The sequence below is a fragment of the Balaenoptera borealis genome, assembly GCF_965194805.1.
Source record: "Balaenoptera borealis genome assembly, chromosome: 5".
Taxonomy (NCBI): Eukaryota; Metazoa; Chordata; class Mammalia; order Artiodactyla; family Balaenopteridae; genus Balaenoptera; species Balaenoptera borealis.
The window spans coordinates 106,625,725-106,651,592 of record NC_138862.1 but is presented as its reverse complement, the minus strand read 5'-3'; positions in this window follow the sequence as shown (position 1 = coordinate 106,651,592).

Here is a 25,868-nt window from a genome sequence, read left to right as displayed (position 1 = left end):
AACCGTTACACTTGAACTGAATTACAAAACAGAACAGAGTCACACATGCAGAAAACAGACTATGGCTGCTTAACGGGAAAGGTGAGGTGGGGTGATACATAAAACAAGGGTATCAAATTAGCTCAGATACCGTTCCATAAACCCAATATGTAGTAGACAAGACCTACTCCTTGCTCAGAGAACTGTACTCAACACGCCCTATTCACCGCACAAGAATATATCTGACTAGTAATAATCTTGAAACCTATGTATTGATATCTCTCTGTTAGTGTGTCAAGTGGGTGTAAAGCGGCATAAACACAGCCGTGAAAAGCAGCTAAACCCCATTATGAAAATAAATTACTTTGAAAAACCCATGAAACAACGACAGTGAAACTGATAGAAATTCTTACACAATGAGTTCAGGGGCTGTGATGCAACCTGGATTGACCATATCTAGACCCACAGCTGGATGAGACATAAGGGTGGACACTCTTGGGGCTGAGAGGTTTGGTGAGGTTGGGTGAGCAAACGCAGACCCTTTAAAGTAATACTGCGTGGAACCCATCGCATGGGTCCCAAATCTCCAGGTTCAAGGGCATCTTCCTACATCGAAAACATGCATGAGAAACCCAGAAGATGGTACACCGTGTGATGGGGAAAGGTTTCTAAAACGCACCTCATTTCTCATCTCCTTGTGTCCGGGTTCGCCTTTCCAGCCGCTTTACTAGCAATCTCCCTACTTGGAGCATCAGCACCTTTAACCTCCTGTTCCGTACAGGTTGCAATTTGTCCTGAGGATGAACGGGAAGACGGGGAACCAACGAGAGACTAGCTCTTGGTGTCGGGACAGGCACAGGTCACTCTATTTTCCCATCAGGAAGAAGAATTAACCACAGGCTCAGCCTGCCCCCCGGAACCAGAACAGGGCCTGAAGCCATCCTGCGCTTTTGCGGCCAGCTCCCAAAAAAGCGAGTTGTAAAATGGAGGTTCAGGGCACTGCAATTCACAAACCTGCAGAGTTATAAATGATAACTCTCGTCCACAAATATATTGAGGGAAGGCAAAGAAGAGGATTTGAAATCAAGGCAGAATTGCACGAAACAGATTTCAGGAGGTAGATACGAATCGCCTTTAAAGCACATGAAAAGCGGCAAAACGTTGACAATGATGCCCTTGGCCAAAAAGGGCGTATGCGTTTTTTCCTGAATATATTCAGGAAAAAACGCATACGCCCTTTTTGGCCAACCAAGCAACCTGGAAAGGCAAATCAGCGCTACAGAGAAGTCTCGCTTCCCATCGGTCAAAAGGGCCATGCTGAAAAAAGTGTCAAAACCAGAAATGCAGGACAGGCCATGGAGAAATGGGAGCCTTGCTACACTGATGGGCGGGATGTAAATTGCCAACAGCCACTCTGGAGAAGTGTACGGTGTGTCCTGAAACATCTGAAAAACACAGCTTAGAGAGCATAGGGCACTTCCACTCATGGGGGTATAAATTGGGAAAATTAAAAATCAGCAAGACACAAGCACCCCAAAGTTGAGGGCTGCTCTGTTGACAAGGACCTCCACTTCATTCCACCTTAAATATCCCAGGAAAGAGAAAAATGGATAAAGAAGTTGTGGTCCTTATGTACAATGGAATATCACTCAGCCATGAAATCAATGTCATAAGGTTAGTAGCAGCATGATGAGTGGATTTAGGTACGACGATTCTAAGTGAAATAAGTCACACAGAAAAGGACACTTCTCATAAGGTATCACTTTTAGAGGGAATGTAAAAACCGTTACACTTGAACTGAATTACAAAACAGAACAGAGTCACACATGCAGAAAACAGACTATGGCTGCTTAACGGGAAAGGTGAGGTGGGGTGATACATAAAACAAGGGTATCAAATTAGCTCAGATACCGTTCCATAAACCCAATATGTAGTAGACAAGACCTACTCCTTGCTCAGAGAACTGGACTCAACACGCCCTATTCACCGCACAAGAATATATCTGACTAGTAATAATCTTGAAACCTATGTATTGATATCTCTCTGTTAGTGTGTCAAGTGGGTGTAAAGCGGCATAAACACAGCCGTGAAAAGCAGTTAAACCCCATTATGAAAATATATTACTTTGAAAAACCCATGAAACAACGACAGTGAAAGAGATAGAAATTCTTACACAATGAGTTCAGGGGCTGTGATGCAACCTGGATTGACCATATCTAGACCCACAGCTGGATGAGACATAAGGGTGGACACTCTTGGGGCTGAGAGGTTTGGTGAGGTTGGGTGAGCAAACGCAGACCCTTTAAAGTAATACTGCGTGGTACCCATCGCATGGGTCCCAAATCTCCAGGTTCAAGGGCATCTTCCTACATCGAAAACATGCATGAGAAACCCAGAAGATGGTACACCGTGTGATGGGGAAAGGTTTCTAAAACGCACCTCATTTCTCATCTCCTTGTGCCCGGGTTCGCCATTCCAGCCGCTTTACTAGCAGTCTCCCTACTTGGAGCATCAGCACCTTTAACCTCCTGTTCCGTACAGGTTGCAATTTGTCCTGAGGATGAACGGGAAGACGGGGAACCAACGAGAGACTAGCTCTTGGTGTCGGGACAGGCACAGGTCACTCTATTTTCCCATCAGGAAGAAGAATTAACCACAGGCTCAGCCTGCCCCCCGGAACCAGAACAGGGCCTGAAGCCATCCTGCGCTTTTGCGGCCAGCTCCCAAAAAAGCGAGTTGTAAAATGGAGGTTCAGGGCACTGCAATTCACAAACCTGCAGAGTTATAAATGATAACTCTCGTCCACAAATATATTGAGGGAAGGCAAAGAAGAGGATTTGAAATCAAGGCAGAATTGCACGAAACAGATTTCAGGAGGTAGATACGAATCGCCTTTAAAGCACATGAAAAGCGGCAAAACGTTGACAATGATGCCCTTGGCCAAAAAGGGCGTATGCGTTTTTTCCTGAATATATTCAGGAAAAAACGCATATGCCCTTTTTGGCCAACCAAGCAACCTGGAAAGGCAAATCAGCGCTACAGAGAAGTCTCGCTTCCCATCGGTCAAAAGGGCCATGCTGAAAAAAGTGTCAAAACCAGAAATGCAGGACAGGCCATGGAGAAATGGGAGCCTTGCTACACTGATGGGCGGGATGTAAATTGCCAACAGCCACTCTGGAGAAGTGTACGGTGTGTCCTGAAACATCTGAAAAACACAGCTTAGAGAGCATAGGGCACTTCCACTCATGGGGGTATAAATTGGGAAAATTAAAAATCAGCAAGACACAAGCACCCCAAAGTTGAGGGCTGCTCTGTTGACAAGGACCTCCACTTCATTCCACCTTAAATATCCCAGGAAAGAGAAAAATGGATAAAGAAGTTGTGGTCCTTATGTACAATGGAATATCACTCAGCCATGAAATCAATGTCATAAGGTTAGTAGCAGCATGATGAGTGGATTTAGGTACGACGATTCTAACTGAAATAAGTCACACAGAAAAGGACACTTCTCATAAGGTATCACTTTTAGAGGGAATGTAAAAACCGTTACACTTGAACTGAATTACAAAACAGAACAGAGTCACACATGCAGAAAACAGACTATGGCTGCTTAACGGGAAAGGTGAGGTGGGGTGATACATAAAACAAGGGTATCAAATTAGCTCAGATACCGTTTCATAAACCCAATATGTAGTAGACAAGACCTACTCCTTGCTCAGAGAACTGGACTCAACACGCCCTATTCACCGCACAAGAATATATCTGACTAGTAATAATCTTGAAACCTATGTATTGATATCTCTCTGTTAGTGTGTCAAGTGGGTGTAAAGCGGCATAAACACAGCCGTGAAAAGCAGCTAAACCCCATTATGAAAATAAATTACTTTGAAAAACCCATGAAACAACGACAGTGAAAGAGATAGAAATACTTACACAATGAGTTCAGGGGCTGTGATGCAACCTGGATTGACCATATCTAGACCCACAGCTGGATGAGACATAAGGGTGGACACTCTTGGGGCTGAGAGGTTTGGTGAGGTTGGGTGAGCAAACGCAGACCCTTTAAAGTAATACTGCGTGGAACCCATCGCATGGGTCCCAAATCTCCAGGTTCAAGGGCATCTTCCTACATCGAAAACATGCATGAGAAACCCAGAAGATGGTACACCGTGTGATGGGGAAAGGTTTCTAAAACGCACCTCATTTCTCACCTCCTTGTGTCCGGGTTCGCCTTTCCAGCCGCTTTACTAGCAATCTCCCTACTTGGAGCATCAGCACCTTTAACCTCCTGTTCCGTACAGGTTGCAATTTGTCCTGAGGATGAACGGGAAGACGGGGAACCAACGAGAGACTAGCTCTTGGTGTCGGGACAGGCACAGGTCACTCTATTTTCCCATCAGGAAGAAGAATTAACCACAGGCTCAGCCTGCCCCCCGGAACCAGAACAGGGCCTGAAGCCATCCTGCGCTTTTGCGGCCAGCTCCCAAAAAAGCGAGTTGTAAAATGGAGGTTCAGGGCACTGCAATTCACAAACCTGCAGAGTTATAAATGATAACTCTCGTCCACAAATATATTGAGGGAAGGCAAAGAAGAGGATTTGAAATCAAGGCAGAATTGCACGAAACAGATTTCAGGAGGTAGATACGAATCGCCTTTAAAGCACATGAAAAGCGGCAAAACGTTGACAATGATGCCCTTGGCCAAAAAGGGCGTATGCGTTTTTTCCTGAATATATTCAGGAAAAAACGCATACGCCCTTTTTGGCCAACCAAGCAACCTGGAAAGGCAAATCAGCGCTACAGAGAAGTCTCGCTTCCCATCGGTCAAAAGGGCCATGCTGAAAAAAGTGTCAAAACCAGAAATGCAGGACAGGCCATGGAGAAATGGGAGCCTTGCTACACTGATGGGCGGGATGTAAATTGCCAACAGCCACTCTGGAGAAGTGTACGGTGTGTCCTGAAACATCTGAAAAACACAGCTTAGAGAGCATAGGGCACTTCCACTCATGGGGGTATAAATTGGGAAAATTAAAAATCAGCAAGACACAAGCACCCCAAAGTTGAGGGCTGCTCTGTTGACAAGGACCTCCACTTCATTCCACCTTAAATATCCCAGGAAAGAGAAAAATGGATAAAGAAGTTGTGGTCCTTATGTACAATGGAATATCACTCAGCCATGAAACCAATGTCATAAGGTTAGTAGCAGCATGATGAGTGGATTTAGGTACGACGATTCTAACTGAAATAAGTCACACAGAAAAGGACACTTCTCATAAGGTATCACTTTTAGAGGGAATGTAAAAACCGTTACACTTGAACTGAATTACAAAACAGAACAGAGTCACACATGCAGAAAACAGACTATGGCTGCTTAACGGGAAAGGTGAGGTGGGGTGATACATAAAACAAGGGTATCAAATTAGCTCAGATACCATTCCATAAACCCAATATGTAGTAGACAAGACCTACTCCTTGCTCAGAGAACTGTACTCAACACGCCCTATTCACCGCACAAGAATATATCTGACTAGTAATAATCTTGAAACCTATGTATTGATATCTCTCTGTTAGTGTGTCAAGTGGGTGTAAAGCGGCATAAACACAGCCGTGAAAAGCAGCTAAACCCCATTATGAAAATAAATTACTTTGAAAAACCCATGAAACAACGACAGTGAAACTGATAGAAATTCTTACACAATGAGTTCAGGGGCTGTGATGCAACCTGGATTGACCATATCTAGACCCACAGCTGGATGAGACATAAGGGTGGACACTCTTGGGGCTGAGAGGTTTGGTGAGGTTGGGTGAGCAAACGCAGACCCTTTAAAGTAATACTGCGTGGAACCCATCGCATGGGTCCCAAATCTCCAGGTTCAAGGGCATCTTCCTACATCGAAAACATGCATGAGAAACCCAGAAGATGGTACACCGTGTGATGGGGAAAGGTTTCTAAAACGCACCTCATTTCTCATCTCCTTGTGTCCGGGTTCGCCTTTCCAGCCGCTTTACTAGCAATCTCCCTACTTGGAGCATCAGCACCTTTAACCTCCTGTTCCGTACAGGTTGCAATTTGTCCTGAGGATGAACGGGAAGACGGGGAACCAACGAGAGACTAGCTCTTGGTGTCGGGACAGGCACAGGTCACTCTATTTTCCCATCAGGAAGAAGAATTAACCACAGGCTCAGCCTGCCCCCCGGAACCAGAACAGGGCCTGAAGCCATCCTGCGCTTTTGCGGCCAGCTCCCAAAAAAGCGAGTTGTAAAATGGAGGTTCAGGGCACTGCAATTCACAAACCTGCAGAGTTATAAATGATAACTCTCGTCCACAAATATATTGAGGGAAGGCAAAGAAGAGGATTTGAAATCAAGGCAGAATTGCACGAAACAGATTTCAGGAGGTAGATACGAATCGCCTTTAAAGCACATGAAAAGCGGCAAAACGTTGACAATGATGCCCTTGGCCAAAAAGGGCGTATGCGTTTTTTCCTGAATATATTCAGGAAAAAACGCATACGCCCTTTTTGGCCAACCAAGCAACCTGGAAAGGCAAATCAGCGCTACAGAGAAGTCTCGCTTCCCATCGGTCAAAAGGGCCATGCTGAAAAAAGTGTCAAAACCAGAAATGCAGGACAGGCCATGGAGAAATGGGAGCCTTGCTACACTGATGGGCGGGATGTAAATTGCCAACAGCCACTCTGGAGAAGTGTACGGTGTGTCCTGAAACATCTGAAAAACACAGCTTAGAGAGCATAGGGCACTTCCACTCATGGGGGTATAAATTGGGAAAATTAAAAATCAGCAAGACACAAGCACCCGAAAGTTGAGGGCTGCTCTGTTGACAAGGACCTCCACTTCATTCCACCTTAAATATCCCAGGAAAGAGAAAAATGGATAAAGAAGTTGTGGTCCTTATGTACAATGGAATATCACTCAGCCATGAAATCAATGTCATAAGGTTAGTAGCAGCATGATGAGTGGATTTAGGTACGACGATTCTAAGTGAAATAAGTCACACAGAAAAGGACACTTCTCATAAGGTATCACTTTTAGAGGGAATGTAAAAACCGTTACACTTGAACTGAATTACAAAACAGAACAGAGTCACACATGCAGAAAACAGACTATGGCTGCTTAACGGGAAAGGTGAGGTGGGGTGATACATAAAACAAGGGTATCAAATTAGCTCAGATACCGTTCCATAAACCCAATATGTAGTAGACAAGACCTACTCCTTGCTCAGAGAACTGGACTCAACACGCCCTATTCACCGCACAAGAATATATCTGACTAGTAATAATCTTGAAACCTATGTATTGATATCTCTCTGTTAGTGTGTCAAGTGGGTGTAAAGCGGCATAAACACAGCCGTGAAAAGCAGCTAAACCCCATTATGAAAATAAATTACTTTGAAAAACCCATGAAACAACGACAGTGAAAGAGATAGAAATTCTTACACAATGAGTTCAGGGGCTGTGATGCAACCTGGATTGACCATATCTAGACCCACAGCTGGATGAGACATAAGGGTGGACACTCTTGGGGCTGAGAGGTTTGGTGAGGTTGGGTGAGCAAACGCAGACCCTTTAAAGTAATACTGCGTGGTACCCATCGCATGGGTCCCAAATCTCCAGGTTCAAGGGCATCTTCCTACATCGAAAACATGCATGAGAAACCCAGAAGATGGTACACCGTGTGATGGGGAAAGGTTTCTAAAACGCACCTCATTTCTCATCTCCTTGTGCCCGGGTTCGCCATTCCAGCCGCTTTACTAGCAGTCTCCCTACTTGGAGGATCAGCACCTTTAACCTCCTGTTCCGTACAGGTTGCAATTTGTCCTGAGGATGAACGGGAAGACGGGGAACCAACGAGAGACTAGCTCTTGGTGTCGGGACAGGCACAGGTCACTCTATTTTCCCATCAGGAAGAAGAATTAACCACAGGCTCAGCCTGCCCCCCGGAACCAGAACAGGGCCTGAAGCCATCCTGCGCTTTTGCGGCCAGCTCCCAAAAAAGCGAGTTGTAAAATGGAGGTTCAGGGCACTGCAATTCACAAACCTGCAGAGTTATAAATGATAACTCTCGTCCACAAATATATTGAGGGAAGGCAAAGAAGAGGATTTGAAATCAAGGCAGAATTGCACGAAACAGATTTCAGGAGGTAGATACGAATCGCCTTTAAAGCACATGAAAAGCGGCAAAACGTTGACAATGATGCCCTTGGCCAAAAAGGCCGTATGCGTTTTTTCCTGAATATATTCAGGAAAAAACGCATACGCCCTTTTTGGCCAACCAAGCAACCTGGAAAGGCAAATCAGCGCTACAGAGAAGTCTCGCTTCCCATCGGTCAAAAGGGCCATGCTGAAAAAAGTGTCAAAACCAGAAATGCAGGACAGGCCATGGAGAAATGGGAGCCTTGCTACACTGATGGGCGGGATGTAAATTGCCAACAGCCACTCTGGAGAAGTGTACGGTGTGTCCTGAAACATCTGAAAAACACAGCTTAGAGAGCATAGGGCACTTCCACTCATGGGGGTATAAATTGGGAAAATTAAAAATCAGCAAGACACAAGCACCCCAAAGTTGAGGGCTGCTCTGTTGACAAGGACCTCCACTTCATTCCACCTTAAATATCCCAGGAAAGAGAAAAATGGATAAAGAAGTTGTGGTCCTTATGTACAATGGAATATCACTCAGCCATGAAACCAATGTCATAAGGTTAGTAGCAGCATGATGAGTGGATTTAGGTACGACGATTCTAAGTGAAATAAGTCACACAGAAAAGGACACTTCTCATAAGGTATCACTTTTAGAGGGAATGTAAAAACCGTTACACTTGAACTGAATTACAAAACAGAACAGAGTCACACATGCAGAAAACAGACTATGGCTGCTTAACGGGAAAGGTGAGGTGGGGTGATACATAAAACAAGGGTATCAAATTAGCTCAGATACCGTTCCATAAACCCAATATGTAGTAGACAAGACCTACTCCTTGCTCAGAGAACTGGACTCAACACGCCCTATTCACCGCACAAGAATATATCTGACTAGTAATAATCTTGAAACCTATGTATTGATATCTCTCTGTTAGTGTGTCAAGTGGGTGTAAAGCGGCATAAACACAGCCGTGAAAAGCAGCTAAACCCCATTATGAAAATAAATTACTTTGAAAAACCCATGAAACAACGACAGTGAAAGAGATAGAAATTCTTACACAATGAGTTCAGGGGCTGTGATGCAACCTGGATTGACCATATCTAGACCCACAGCTGGATGAGACATAAGGGTGGACACTCTTGGGGCTGAGAGGTTTGGTGAGGTTGGGTGAGCAAACGCAGACCCTTTAAAGTAATACTGCGTGGTACCCATCGCATGGGTCCCAAATCTCCAGGTTCAAGGGCATCTTCCTACATCGAAAACATGCATGAGAAACCCAGAAGATGGTACACCGTGTGATGGGGAAAGGTTTCTAAAACGCACCTCATTTCTCATCTCCTTGTGCCCGGGTTCGCCATTCCAGCCGCTTTACTAGCAGTCTCCCTACTTGGAGCATCAGCACCTTTAACCTCCTGTTCCGTACAGGTTGCAATTTGTCCTGAGGATGAACGGGAAGACGGGGAACCAACGAGAGACTAGCTCTTGGTGTCGGGACAGGCACAGGTCACTCTATTTTCCCATCAGGAAGAAGAATTAACCACAGGCTCAGCCTGCCCCCCGGAACCAGAACAGGGCCTGAAGCCATCCTGCGCTTTTGCGGCCAGCTCCCAAAAAAGCGAGTTGTAAAATGGAGGTTCAGGGCACTGCAATTCACAAACCTGCAGAGTTATAAATGATAACTCTCGTCCACAAATATATTGAGGGAAGGCAAAGAAGAGGATTTGAAATCAAGGCAGAATTGCACGAAACAGATTTCAGGAGGTAGATACGAATCGCCTTTAAAGCACATGAAAAGCGGCAAAACGTTGACAATGATGCCCTTGGCCAAAAAGGCCGTATGCGTTTTTTCCTGAATATATTCAGGAAAAAACGCATACGCCCTTTTTGGCCAACCAAGCAACCTGGAAAGGCAAATCAGCGCTACAGAGAAGTCTCGCTTCCCATCGGTCAAAAGGGCCATGCTGAAAAAAGTGTCAAAACCAGAAATGCAGGACAGGCCATGGAGAAATGGGAGCCTTGCTACACTGATGGGCGGGATGTAAATTGCCAACAGCCACTCTGGAGAAGTGTACGGTGTGTCCTGAAACATCTGAAAAACACAGCTTAGAGAGCATAGGGCACTTCCACTCATGGGGGTATAAATTGGGAAAATTAAAAATCAGCAAGACACAAGCACCCCAAAGTTGAGGGCTGCTCTGTTGACAAGGACCTCCACTTCATTCCACCTTAAATATCCCAGGAAAGAGAAAAATGGATAAAGAATTTGTGGTCCTTATGTACAATGGAATATCACTCAGCCATGAAACCAATGTCATAAGGTTAGTAGCAGCATGATGAGTGGATTTAGGTACGACGATTCTAACTGAAATAAGTCACACAGAAAAGGACACTTCTCATAAGGTATCACTTTTAGAGGGAATGTAAAAACCGTTACACTTGAACTGAATTACAAAACAGAACAGAGTCACACATGCAGAAAACAGACTATGGCTGCTTAACGGGAAAGGTGAGGTGGGGTGATACATAAAACAAGGGTATCAAATTAGCTCAGATACCGTTTCATAAACCCAATATGTAGTAGACAAGACCTACTCCTTGCTCAGAGAACTGGACTCAACACGCCCTATTCACCGCACAAGAATATATCTGACTAGTAATAATCTTGAAACCTATGTATTGATATCTCTCTGTTAGTGTGTCAAGTGGGTGTAAAGCGGCATAAACACAGCCGTGAAAAGCAGCTAAACCCCATTATGAAAATAAATTACTTTGAAAAACCCATGAAACAACGACAGTGAAAGAGATAGAAATTCTTACACAATGAGTTCAGGGGCTGTGATGCAACCTGGATTGACCATATCTAGACCCACAGCTGGATGAGACATAAGGGTGGACACTCTTGGGGCTGAGAGGTTTGGTGAGGTTGGGTGAGCAAACGCAGACCCTTTAAAGTAATACTGCGTGGAACCCATCGCATGGGTCCCAAATCTCCAGGTTCAAGGGCATCTTCCTACATCGAAAACATGCATGAGAAACCCAGAAGATGGTACACCGTGTGATGGGGAAAGGTTTCTAAAACGCACCTCATTTCTCACCTCCTTGTGTCCGGGTTCGCCTTTCCAGCCGCTTTACTAGCAATCTCCCTACTTGGAGCATCAGCACCTTTAACCTCCTGTTCCGTACAGGTTGCAATTTGTCCTGAGGATGAACGGGAAGACGGGGAACCAACGAGAGACTAGCTCTTGGTGTCGGGACAGGCACAGGTCACTCTATTTTCCCATCAGGAAGAAGAATTAACCACAGGCTCAGCCTGCCCCCCGGAACCAGAACAGGGCCTGAAGCCATCCTGCGCTTTTGCGGCCAGCTCCCAAAAAAGCGAGTTGTAAAATGGAGGTTCAGGGCACTGCAATTCACAAACCTGCAGAGTTATAAATGATAACTCTCGTCCACAAATATATTGAGGGAAGGCAAAGAAGAGGATTTGAAATCAAGGCAGAATTGCACGAAACAGATTTCAGGAGGTAGATACGAATCGCCTTTAAAGCACATGAAAAGCGGCAAAACGTTGACAATGATGCCCTTGGCCAAAAAGGGCGTATGCGTTTTTTCCTGAATATATTCAGGAAAAAACGCATACGCCCTTTTTGGCCAACCAAGCAACCTGGAAAGGCAAATCAGCGCTACAGAGAAGTCTCGCTTCCCATCGGTCAAAAGGGCCATGCTGAAAAAAGTGTCAAAACCAGAAATGCAGGACAGGCCATGGAGAAATGGGAGCCTTGCTACACTGATGGGCGGGATGTAAATTGCCAACAGCCACTCTGGAGAAGTGTACGGTGTGTCCTGAAACATCTAAAAAACACAGCTTAGAGAGCATAGGGCACTTCCACTCATGGGGGTATAAATTGGGAAAATTAAAAATCAGCAAGACACAAGCACCCCAAAGTTGAGGGCTGCTCTGTTGACAAGGACCTCCACTTCATTCCACCTTAAATATCCCAGGAAAGAGAAAAATGGATAAAGAAGTTGTGGTCCTTATGTACAATGGAATATCACTCAGCCATGAAATCAATGTCATAAGGTTAGTAGCAGCATGATGAGTGGATTTAGGTACGACGATTCTAACTGAAATAAGTCACACAGAAAAGGACACTTCTCATAAGGTATCACTTTTAGAGGGAATGTAAAAACCGTTACACTTGAACTGAATTACAAAACAGAACAGAGTCACACATGCAGAAAACACACTATGGCTGCTTAACGGGAAAGGTGAGGTGGGGTGATACATAAAACAAGGGTATCAAATTAGCTCAGATACCGTTCCATAAACCCAATATGTAGTAGACAAGACCTACTCCTTGCTCAGAGAACTGGACTCAACACGCCCTATTCACCGCACAAGAATATATCTGACTAGTAATAATCTTGAAACCTATGTATTGATATCTCTCTGTTAGTGTGTCAAGTGGGTGTAAAGCGGCATAAACACAGCCGTGAAAAGCAGCTAAACCCCATTATGAAAATAAATTACTTTGAAAAACCCATGAAACAACGACAGTGAAACTGATAGAAATTCTTACACAATGAGTTCAGGGGCTGTGATGCAACCTGGATTGACCATATCTAGACCCACAGCTGGATGAGACATAAGGGTGGACACTCTTGGGGCTGAGAGGTTTGGTGAGGTTGGGTGAGCAAACGCAGACCCTTTAAAGTAATACTGCGTGGAACCCATCGCATGGGTCCCAAATCTCCAGGTTCAAGGGCATCTTCCTACATCGAAAACATGCATGAGAAACCCAGAAGATGGTACACCGTGTGATGGGGAAAGGTTTCTAAAACGCACCTCATTTCTCATCTCCTTGTGTCCGGGTTCGCCTTTCCAGCCGCTTTACTAGCAATCTCCCTACTTGGAGCATCAGCACCTTTAACCTCCTGTTCCGTACAGGTTGCAATTTGTCCTGAAGATGAACGGGAAGACGGGGAACCAACGAGAGACTAGCTCTTGGTGTCGGGACAGGCACAGGTCACTCTATTTTCCCATCAGGAAGAAGAATTAACCACAGGCTCAGCCTGCCCCCCGGAACCAGAACAGGGCCTGAAGCCATCCTGCGCTTTTGCGGCCAGCTCCCAAAAAAGCGAGTTGTAAAATGGAGGTTCAGGGCACTGCAATTCACAAACCTGCAGAGTTATAAATGATAACTCTCGTCCACAAATATATTGAGGGAAGGCAAAGAAGAGGATTTGAAATCAAGGCAGAATTGCACGAAACAGATTTCAGGAGGTAGATACGAATCGCCTTTAAAGCACATGAAAAGCGGCAAAACGTTGACAATGATGCCCTTGGCCAAAAAGGGCGTATGCGTTTTTTCCTGAATATATTCAGGAAAAAACGCATACGCCCTTTTTGGCCAACCAAGCAACCTGGAAAGGCAAATCAGCGCTACAAAGAAGTCTCGCTTCCCATCGGTCAAAAGGGCCATGCTGAAAAAAGTGTCAAAACCAGAAATGCAGGACAGGCCATGGAGAAATGGGAGCCTTGCTACACTGATGGGCGGGATGTAAATTGCCAACAGCCACTCTGGAGAAGTGTACGGTGAGTCGTGAAACATCTAAAAAACACAGCTTAGAGAGCATAGGGCACTTCCACTCATGGGGGTATAAATTGGGAAAATGAAAAATCAGCAAGAACCAAGCACCCCAAAGTTTAGGGCTGCTCTGTTGACAAGGACCTCCACTTCATTCCACCTTAAATATCCCAGGAAAGAGAAAAATGGGTAAAGAAGGTGTAGTCCTTATGTACAATGGAATATCACTCAGCCATGAAATCAATGTCCTAAGGCTAGTAGCAGCATGATGAGTGGATTTAGGTACAACGATTCTAAGTGAAATAAGTCACACAGAAAAGGACACTTCTCATAAGGTATCACTGATAGAGGGAATGTAAAAACCGTTACACTTGAACTGAATTACAAAACAGAACGGAGTCACACATGCAGAAAACACACTATGGCTGCTTAACGGGAAAGGTGAGGTGGGGTGATACATAAAACAAGGGTTTCAAATTAGCTCAGATACCGTTCCATAAACCCAATATGTAATAGACAAGACCTACTCCTTGCTCAGAGAACTGGACTCAACACGCCCTATTCACCTCACAAGAATATATCTGACTAGTAATAATCTTAAAACCTATGTATTGATATCTCTCTGTTAGTGTGTCAAGTGGGTGTAAAGCGGCATAAACACAGCAGTGAAAAGCAGCTAAACCCCATTATAAGAATAAATTACTTTTTCAAACCCATGAAACAAAGACAGTGAAAGAGAGCGAAATTCTTACACAATGCGTTCAGGGGCTGTGATCCAACCTGGATTGACCATATCTAGACCCACAGCTGGATGAGACATAAAGGTGGACACTCTTGAGGTTGAGAGGTTTGGTGAGGTTGGGTGAGCAAACGCAGACCCTTTAAAGTAATACTGCGTGGTACCCATCGCATGGGTCCCAAATCTCCAGGTTCAAGGGCATCTTCCTACATCGAAAAAATGCATGAGATACCCATAAGATGGTACACCGTGTGATGGGGAAAGGTTTCTAAAACGCACCTCATTTCTCATCTGCTTGTGCCCGGGTTCGCCATTCCAGCCACTTTACTAGCAATCTCCCTACTTGGAGCATCAGCACCTTTAACCTCCTGTTCCGTACAGGTTGCAATTTGTACTGAGGATGAACGGGAAGACGGGGAACCAATGAAAGACTAGCTCTTGGTGTTGGGACAGGCACAGGTCACTCTATTTTCCCATCAGGAAGAAGAATTAACCACAGGCTCAGCCTGCCCCCCGGAACCAGAACAGGGCCTGAAGCCATCCTGAGCTTTTGCGGCCATCTCCCAAAAACGCGAGTTGTAAAATGGAGGTTCAGGGCACTGCAATTCACAAACCTGCAGAGTTATAAATAATACCTCTCGTCCACAAATATATTGAGGGAAGGCAAAGAAGAGGATTTGAAATCAAGGCAGAATTGCAGGAAACAGATTTCAGGAGGTAGATTCGAATCGCCTTTAAAGCACATGAAAAGCGGCAAAACGTTGACAATGATGCCCTTGGCCAAAAAGGGCGTATGCGTTTTTTCCTGAATATATTCAGGAAAAAACGCATACGCCCTTTTTGGCCAACCAAGCAACCTGGAAAGGCAAATCAGCGCTACAAAGAAGTCTCGCTTCCCATCGGTCAAAAGGGCCATGCTGAAAAAAGTGTCAAAACCAGAAATGCAGGACAGGCCATGGAGAAATGGGAGCCTTGCTACACTGATGGGCGGGATGTAAATTGCCAACAGCCACTCTGGAGAAGTGTACGGTGAGTCCTGAAACGTCTAAAAAGCAAAGCTTAGAGAGCATAGGGCACTTCCACTCATGGGGGTATAAATTGGGAAAATGAAAAATCAGCAAGACACAAGCACCCCAAAGTTTAGGGCTGCTCTGTTGACAAGGACCTCCACTTCATTCCACCTTAAATATGCCAGGAAAGAGAAAAATGGATGAAGGAGTTGTGGTCCTTATGTACAATGGAATATCACTCAGCCATGAAATCAATGTCATAAGGCTAGTAGCAGCATGATGAGTGGATTTAGGTACGACAATTCTAAGTGAAATAAATCACACAGAAAAGGACACTTCTCATAAGGTATCACTGATAGAGGGAATGTAAAAACCGTTACACTTGAACTGAATTACAAAACAGAACGAGTCACACATGCAGAAAACACACTATGGCTGCTTAACGGGAAAGGGGAGGTGGGGTGATCCATAAAACAAGGGTTTCAAATTAGCTCAGATACCGTTCCATAAACCCAATGTGTAATAGACAAGACCTACTCCTTGCTCAGAGAACTGGACTCCACACCCCCTATTCACCGCACAAGAATATATCTGACTAGTAAGAATCTTAAAACCTATGTATTGATATCTCTCTGTTAGTGTGTCAAGTGGGTGTAAAGCAGCATAAACACAGCAGTGAAAAGCAGCTAAACCCCATTATAAAAATAAATTACTTTGAAAAACCCATGAAACAAAGACAGTGAAAGAGAGAGACATTCTTACACAATTCGTTCAGGGGCTGTGATGCAACCTGGATTGACCATATCTAGACCCACAGCTGGATGAGACATAAGGGTGGACACTCTTGGGGCTGAGAGGTTTGGTGAGGTTGGGTGAGCAAACGCAGACCCTTTAAAGTAATACTGCGTGGTACCCATCGCATGGGTCCCAAATCTCCAGGTTCAAGGGCATCTTCCTACATCGAAAACAAGCATGAGAAACCCAGAAGATGGTACACCGTGTGATGGGGAAAGGTTTCTAAAACGCACCTCATTTCTCATCTCCTTGTGCCCGGGTTCGCCATTCCAGCCGCTTTACTAGCAATCTCCCTACTTGGAGCATCAGCACCTTTAACCTCCTGTTCCGTACAGGTTGCAATTTTTCCTGAGGATGAACGGGAAGACGGGGAACCAATGAGAGACTGGCTCTTGGTGTTGGGAAAGGCACAGGTCACTCTATTTTCCCATCAGGAAGAAGAATTACCCACCGGCTCAGCCTGCCCCCCGGAACCAGAACTGGGCCTGAAGCCATCCTGCGCTTTTGCGGCCAGCTCCCAAAAACGCGAGTTGTAAAATCGAGCTTCAGGGCACTGCAATTCACAAACCTGCAGAGTTATAAATGATAACTCTCGTCCACAAATATATTGAGGGAAGGCAAAGAAGAGGACTTGAAGTCAAGGCAGAATTGCAGGAAACAGATTTCAGGAGGTAGAGTCGAATCTCCTTTAAAGCACATGAAAAGCGGCAAAACGTTGACAATGATGCCCTTGGCCAAAAAGGGCGTATGCGTTTTTTCCTGAATATATTCAGGAAAAAACGCATACGCCCTTTTTGGCCAACCAAGCAACATGGAAAGGCAAATCAGCGCTACAAAGAAGTCTCGCTTCCCATCGGTCAAAAGGGCCATGCTGAAAAAAGTGTCAAAACCAGAAATGCAGGACAGGCCATGGAGAAATGGGAGCCTTGCTACACTGATGGGCGGGATGTAAATTGCCAACAGCCACTCTGGAGAAGTGTACGGTGAGTCCTGAAACATCTAAAAAACACAGCTTAGAGAGCATAGGGCACTTCCACTCATGGGGGTATAAATTGGGAAAATGAAAAATCAGCAAGACACAAGCACCCCAAAGTTTAGGGCTGCTCTGTTGACAAGGACCTCCACTTCATTCCACCTTAAATATCCCAGGAAAGAGAAAAATGGGTAAAGAAGTTGTGGTCCTTATGTACAATGGAATATCACTCAGCCGTGAAATCAATGTCATAAGGCTAGTAGCAGCATGATGAGTGGATTTAGGTACGACGACTCTAAGTGAAATAAGTCACACAGCAAAGGACACTTCTCATAAGGTATCACTTATAGAGGGAATGTAAAAACCGTTACACTTGAACTGAATTACAAAACAGAACAGAGTCACACATGCAGAAAACACACTATGGCTGCTTAACGGGAAAGGTGAGGTGGGGTGATACATCAAACAAGGGTTTCAAATTAGCTCAGATACCGTTGCATAAACCCAATATGTAATAGACAAGACCTACTCCTTGCTCAGAGAACTGGACTCAACACGCCCTATTCACCGCACAAGAATATATCTGACTACTAATAATCTTAAAACCTATGTATTGATATCTCCCTGTTAGTGTGTCAAGTGGGTGTAAAGCGGCATAAACACAGCAGTGAAAAGCAGCTAAACCGCATTATGAAAATAAATTACTTTGAAAAACCCATGAAAGAAAGACAGTGAAAGAGAGAGACATTCTTACACAATGCGTTCAGGGGCTGTGATGCAACCTGGATTGACCATATCTAGACCCACAGCTGGATGAGACCTAAGGGTGGACACTCTTGGGGCTGAGAGGTTTGGTGAGGTTGGGTGAGCAAATGCAGACCATTTAAAGTAATACTGCGTGGTAGCCATCGCATGGGTCCCATATCTCCAGGTTCGAGGGCATCTTCCTACATCGAAAACATGCATGAGAAACCCAGAAGATGGTACACCGTGTGATGGGGAAAGGTTTCTAAAACGCACCTCATTTCTCATCTCCTTGTGCCCGGGTTCGCCGTTCCAGCCGCTTTACTAGCAATCTCCCTACTTGGAGCATCAGCACCTTTAACCTCCTGTTCCGTACAGGTTGCCATTTTTCCTGACGATGAACGGGAAGACGGGGAACCAATGAGAGACTGGCACTTGGTGTTGGGACAGGCACAGGTCACTCTATTTTCCCATCAGGAAGAAGAATTAACCACAGGCTCAGCCTGCCCCCCGGAACCAGAAAATGGCCTGAAGCCATCCTGTGCTTTTGCGGCCAGCTCCCAAAAACGCGAGTTGTAAAATCGAGCTTCAGGGCACTGCAATTCACAAACCTGCAGAGTTATAAATGATAACTCTCGTCCACAAATATACTGAGGTAAGCAAAGAAGAGGATTTGAAATCAAGGCAGAATTGCAGGAAACAGATTTCAGGAGGTAGATTCGAATCGCCTTTAAAGCACATGAAAAGCGGCAAAACGTTGACAATGATGCCCTTGGCCAAAAAGGGCGTATGCGTTTTTTCCTGAATATATTCAGGAAAAAACGCATACGGCATTTTTGGCCAACCAAGCAACCTGGAAAGGCAAATCAGCGCTACAAAGAAGTCTCGCTTCCCATCGGTCAAAAGGGCCATGCTGAAAAAAGTGTCAAAACCAGAAATGCAGGACAGGCCATGGAGAAATGGGAGCCTTGCTACACTGATGGGCGGGATGTAAATTGCCAACAGCCACTCTGGAGAAGTGTACGGTGAGTCCTGAAACATCTAAAAAACACAGCTTAGAGAGCATAGGGCACTTCCACTCATGGGGGTATAAATTGGGAAAATGAAAAATCAGCAAGACACAAGCACCCCAAAGTTTAGGGCTGCTCTGTTGACAAGGACCTCCACTTCATTCCACCTTAAATATCCCAGGAAAGAGAAAAATGGGTAAAGAAGTTTTAGTCCTTATGTACAATGGAATATCACTCAGCCATGAAATCAATGTCCTAAGGGTAGTAGCAGCATGATGAGTGGATTTAGGTACGACAATTCTAACTGAAATAAGTCACACAGAAAAGGACACTTCTCATAAGGTATCACTGATAGAGGGAATGTAAAAACCGTTACACATGAACTGAATTACAAAACAGAACAGAGTCACACATGCAGAAAACACACTATGGCTGCTTAACGGGAAAGGTGAGGTGGGGTGATACATAAAACAAGGGTTTCAAATTAGCTCAGATACCGTTCCATAAACCCAATATGTAATAGACAAGACCTACTCCTTGCTCAGAGAACTGGACTCAACACGCCCTATTCACCGCACAAGAATATATCTGACTAGTAATAATCTTAAAACCTATGTATTGATATCTCTCTGTTACTGTGTCAAGTGGGTGTAAAGCGGCATAAACACAGCAGTGAAAAGCAGCTAAACCGCATTATGAAAATAAATTACTTTGAAAAACCCATGAAAGAAAGACAGTGAAAGAGAGAGACATTCTTACACAATGCGTTCAGGGGCTGTGATGCAACCTGGATTGACCATATCTAGACCCACAGCTGGATGAGACCTAAGGGTGGACACTCTTGGGGCTGAGAAGTTTGGTGAGGTTGGGTGAGCAAACGCAGACCATTTAAAGTAATACTGCATGGTACCCATCGCATGGGTCCCAAATCTCCAGGTTCAAGGGCATCTTCCTACATCGAAAACATGCATGAGAAACCCAGAAGATGGTACACCGTGTGATGGGGAAAGGTTTCAAAAACGCACCTCATTTCTCATCTCCTTGTGCCCGGGTTCGCCATTCCAGCCGCTTTACTAGCAATCTCCCTACTTGGAGCATCAGCACCTTTAACCTCCTGTTCCGTACAGGTTGCCATTTCTCCTGACGATGAACGGGAAGACGGGGAACCAATGAGAGACTGGCTCTTGGTGTTGGGAAAGGCACAGGTCACTCTATTTTCCCATCAGGAAGAAGAATTAACAACAGGCTCATCCCGCCCCCCGGAACCACAACAGGGCCTGAAGCCATCCTGCGCTTTTGCGGCCAGCTCCCAAAAACACGAGTTGTAAAATGGAGGCTCAGGGCACTGCAATTCACAAACCTGCAGAGTTATAAATGATAACTCTCGTCCACAAATATATTGAGGGAAGGCAACGAAGAGGATTTGAAATCAAGGCAGAATTGCAGGAAACAGATTTCAGGAGGTAGATTCGAATCGCCTTTAAAGCACATGAAAAGCGGCAAAACGTTGACAATGATGCCCTTGGCCAAAAAGGGCGTATGCGTTTTTTCCTGAATATATTCAGGAAAAAACGCATACGCCCTTTTTGGCCAACCAAGCAACCTGGAAAGGCAAATCAGCGCTACAGAGAAGTCTCGCTTCCCATCGGTCAAAAGGGCCATGCTGAAAAAAGTGTCCAAACCAGAAATGCAGGACAGGCTATGGAGAAATGGGAGCCTTGCTACACTGATGGGTGGGATGTAAATTGCCAACAGCCACTCTGGAGAAGTGTACGGTGAGTCGTGAAACATCTAAAAAACACAGCTTAGAGAGCATAGGGCACTTCCACTCATGGGGGTATAAATTGGGAAAATGAAAAATCAGCAAGACACAAGCACCCCAAAGTTTAGGGCTGCTCTGTTGACAAGGACCTCCACTTCATTCCACCTTAAATATCCCAGGAAAGAGAAAAATGGGTAAAGAAGTTGTGGTCCTTATGTACAATGGAATATCACTCAGCCATGAAATCAATGTCATAAGGCTAGTAGCAGCATTATGAGTGGATTTAGGTACGACGATTCTAAGTGAAATAAATCACACAGAAAAGGACACTTCTCATAAGGTATCACTTATAGAGGGAAGGTAAAAACCGTTACACTTGAACTGAATTACAAAACAGAACAGAGTCACACATGCAGAAAACACACTATGGCTGCTTAACGGGAAAGGGGAGGTGGGGTGATCCATAAAACAAGGGTTTCAAATTAGCTCAGATACCGTTCCATAAACCCAATATGTAATAGACAAGACCTACTCCTTGCTCAGAGAACTGGACTCAACACGCCCTATTCACCGCACAAGAATATATCTGACTACTAATAATCTTAAAACCTATGTATTGATATCTCTCTGTTAGTGTGTCAAGTGGGTGTAAAGCGGCATAAACACAGCAGTGAAAAGCAGCTAAACCGCATTATGAAAATAAATTACTTTGAAAAACCCATGAAAGAAAGACAGTGAAAGAGAGAGACATTCTTACACAATGCGTTCAGGGGCTGTGATGCAACCTGGATTGACCATATCTAGACCCACAGCTGGATGAGACATAAGGGTGGACACTCTTGGGGCTGAGAGGTTTGGTGAGGTTGGGTGAGCAAACGCAGACCCTATAAAGTAATACTGCGTGGTACCCATCGCATGGGTCCCATATCTCCAGGTTCACGGGCATCTTCCTACATCGAAAACATGCATGAGAAACCCAGAAGATGGTACACTGTGTGATGGGGAAAGGTTTCTAAAACGCACCTCATTTCTCATCTCCTTGTGCCCGGGTTCGCCATTCCAGCCGCTTTACTAGCAATCTCCCTACTTGGAGCATCAGCACCTTTAACCTCCTGTTCCGTACAGGTTGCAATTTTTCCTGAGGATGAACGGGAAGACGGGGAACCAATGAGAGACTGGCTCTTGGTGTTGGGAAAGGCACAGGTCACTCTATTTTCCCATCAGGAAGAAGAATTACCCACCGGCTCAGCCTGCCCCCCGGAACCAGAACTGGGCCTGAAGCCATCCTGCGCTTTTGCGGCCAGCTCCCAAAAACGCGAGTTGTAAAATCGAGCTTCAGGGCACTGCAATTCACAAACCTGCAGAGTTATAAATGATAACTCTCGTCCACAAATATATTGAGGGAAGGCAAAGAAGAGGACTTGAAGTCAAGGCAGAATTGCAGGAAACCGATTTCAGGAGGTAGATTCGAATCTCCTTTAAAGCACATGAAAAGCGGCAAAACGTTGACAATGATGCCCTTGGCCAAAAAGGGCGTATGCGTTTTTTCCTGAATATATTCAGGAAAAAACGCATACGCCCTTTTTGGCCAACCAAGCAACATGGAAAGGCAAATCAGCGCTACAAAGAAGTCTCGCTTCCCATCGGTCAAAAGGGCCATGCTGAAAAAAGTGTCAAAACCAGAAATGCAGGACAGGCCATGGAGAAATGGGAGCCTTGCTACACTGATGGGCGGGATGTAAATTGCCAACAGCCACTCTGGAGAAGTGTACGGTGAGTCCTGAAACATCTAAAAAACACAGCTTAGAGAGCATAGGGCACTTCCACTCATGGGGGTATAAATTGGGAAAATGAAAAATCAGCAAGACACAAGCACCCCAAAGTTTAGGGCTGCTGTGTTGACAAGGACCTCCACTTCATTCCACCTTAAATATCCCAGGAAAGAGAAAAATGGGTAAAGAAGTTGTGGTCCTTATGTACAATGGAATATCACTCAGCCATGAAATCAATGTCCTAAGGCTAGTACCAGCATGATGAGTGGATTTAGGTACGACGATTCTAAGTGAAATAAGTCACACAGAAAAGAACAGTTCTCATAAGGTATCACTTATAGAGGGAATGTAAAAACCGTTACACTTGAACTGAATTACAAAACAGAACAGAGTCACACATGCAGAAAACACACTATGGCTGTTTAACGGGAAAGGGGAGGTGGGGTGATACATAAAACAAGGGTTTCAAATTAGCTCAGATACCGTTCCATAAACCCAATATGTAATAGACAAGACCTACTCCTTGCTCAGAGAACTGGACTCAACACGCCCTATTCACCGCACAAGAATATATCTGAGTAGTAATAATCTTAAAACCTATGTATTGATATGTCTCTGTTAGTGTGTCAAGTGGGTGTAAAGCGGCATAAACACAGCAGTGAAAAGCAGCTAAACCCCATTATGAAAATAAATTACTTTGAAAAACCCATGAAAGAAAGACAGTGAAAGAGAGAGACATTCTTACACAATGCGTTCAGGGGCTGTGATGCAACCTGGATTGACCATATCTAGACCCACAGCTGGATGAGACATAAGGGTGGACACTCTTGGGGCTGAGAGGTTTGGTGAGGTTGGGTGAGCAAACGCAGACCATTTAAAGTAATACTGCCTGGTACCCATCGCATGGGTCCCAAATCTCCAGGTTCAAGGGCATCTTCCTACATCGAAAACATGCATGAGAAACCCAGAAGTTGGTACACCGTGTGATGGGGAAAGGTTTCTAAAACGCACCTCATTTCTCATCTCCTTGTGCCCGGGTTCGCCATTCCAGCCGCTTTACTAGCAATCTCCCTACTTGGAGCATCAGCACCTTTTACCTCCTCTTCCGTACAGGTTGCAATTTTCCTGAGGATGAACGGGAAGACGGGGAACCAATGAGAGAGTGGCTCTTGGTGTTGGGAAAGGCACAGGTCACTCTATTTTCCCATCAGGAAGAAGAATTAACCACAGGCTCATCCCGCCCCCCGGAACCAGAACAGGGCCTGAAGCCATCCTGCGCTTTTGCGGCCAGCTCCCAAAAACACGAGTTGTAAAATGGTGGCTCAGGGCACTGCAATTCACAAACCTGCAGAGTTATAAATGATAACTCTCGTCCACAAATATATTGAGGGAAGGCAACGAAGAGTATTTGAAATCAAGGCAGAATTGCAGGAAACAGATTTCAGGAGGTAGATTCGAATCGCCTTTAAAGCACATGAAAAGCGGCAAAACGTTGACAATGATGCCCTTGGCCAAAAAGGGCGTATGCGTTTTTTCCTGAATATATTCAGGAAAAAACGCATACGCCCTTTTTGGCCAACCAAGCAACCTGGAAAGGCAAATCAGCGCTACAAAGAAGTCTCGCATCCCATCGGTCAAAAGGGCCATGCTGAAAAAAGTGTCAAAACCAGAAATGCAGGACAGGCCATGGAGAAATGGGAGCCTTGCTACACTGATGGGCGGGATGTAAATTGCCAACAGCCACTCTGGAGAAGTGTACGGTGAGTCCTGAAACATCTAAAAAACACAGCTTAGAGAGTATAGGGCACTTCCACTCATGGGGGTATAAATTGGGAAAATGAAAAATCAGCAAGACACAAGCACCCCAAAGTTTAGGGCTGCTCTGTTGACAAGGACCTCCACTTCATTCCACCTTAAATATCCCAGGAAAGAGAAAAATGGGTAAAGAAGTTGTGTTCCTTATGTACAATGGAATATCACTCAGCCATGAAATCAATGTCCTAAGGCTAGTAGCAGCATGATGAGTGGATTTAGGTACGACGATTCTAAGTGAAATAAGTCACACAGAAAAGGACACTTCTCATAAGGTATCACTTACAGAGGGAATGTAAAAACCGGTACACATGAACTGAATTACAAAACAGAACAGAGTCACACATGCAGAAAACACACTATGGCTGCTTAATGGGAAAGGTGAGGTGGGGTGATACATAAAACAAGGGTTTCAAATTAGCTCAGATACCGTTCCATAAACCCAATATGTAGTAGACAAGACCTACTCCTTGCTCAGAGAACTGGACTCAACACGCCCTATTCACCGCACAAGAATATATCTGACTAGTAATAATCTTAAAACCTATGTATTGATATCTCTCTGTTAGTGTGTCAAGTGGGTGTAAAGCGGCATAAACACAGCAGTGAAAATCAGCTAAACCCCATTATGAAAATAAATTACTTTGAAAAACCCATGAAAGAAAGACAGTGAAAGAGAGAGACATTCTTACACAATGCGTTCAGGGGCTGTGATGCAACCTGGATTGACCATATCTAGACCCACAGCTGGATGAGACATAAGGGTGGACACTCTTGGGGCTGAGAGGTTTGGTGAGGTTGGGTGAGCAAACGCAGACCCTTTAAAGTAATACTGCGTGGTACCCATCGCATGGGTCCCATATCTCCAGGTTCAAGGGCATCTTCCTACATCGAAAACATGCATGAGAAACCCAGAAGATGGTACACTGTGTGATGGGGAAAGGTTTCTAAAACGCACCTCATTTCTCATCTCCTTGTGCCCGGGTTCGCCATTCCAGCCGCTTTACTAGCAATCTCCCTACTTGGAGCATCAGCACCTTTAACCTCCTGTTCCGTACAGGTTGCAATTTTTCCTGAGGATGAACGGGAAGACGGGGAACCAATGAGAGACTGGCTCTTGGTGTTGGGAAAGGCACAGGTCACTCTATTTTCCCATCAGGAAGAAGAATTACCCACCGGCTCAGCCTGCCCCCCGGAACCAGAACTGGGCCTGAAGCCATCCTGCGCTTTTGCGGCCAGCTCCCAAAAACGCGAGTTGTAAAATCGAGCTTCAGGGCACTGCAATTCACAAACCTGCAGAGTTATAAATGATAACTCTCGTCCACAAATATATTGAGGGAAGGCAAAGAAGAGGACTTGAAGTCAAGGCAGAATTGCAGGAAACCGATTTCAGGAGGTAGATTCGAATCTCCTTTAAAGCACATGAAAAGCGGAAAAACGTTGACAATGATGCCCTTGGCCAAAAAGGGCGTATGCGTTTTTTCCTGAATATATTCAGGAAAAAACGCATACGCCCTTTTTGGCCAACCAA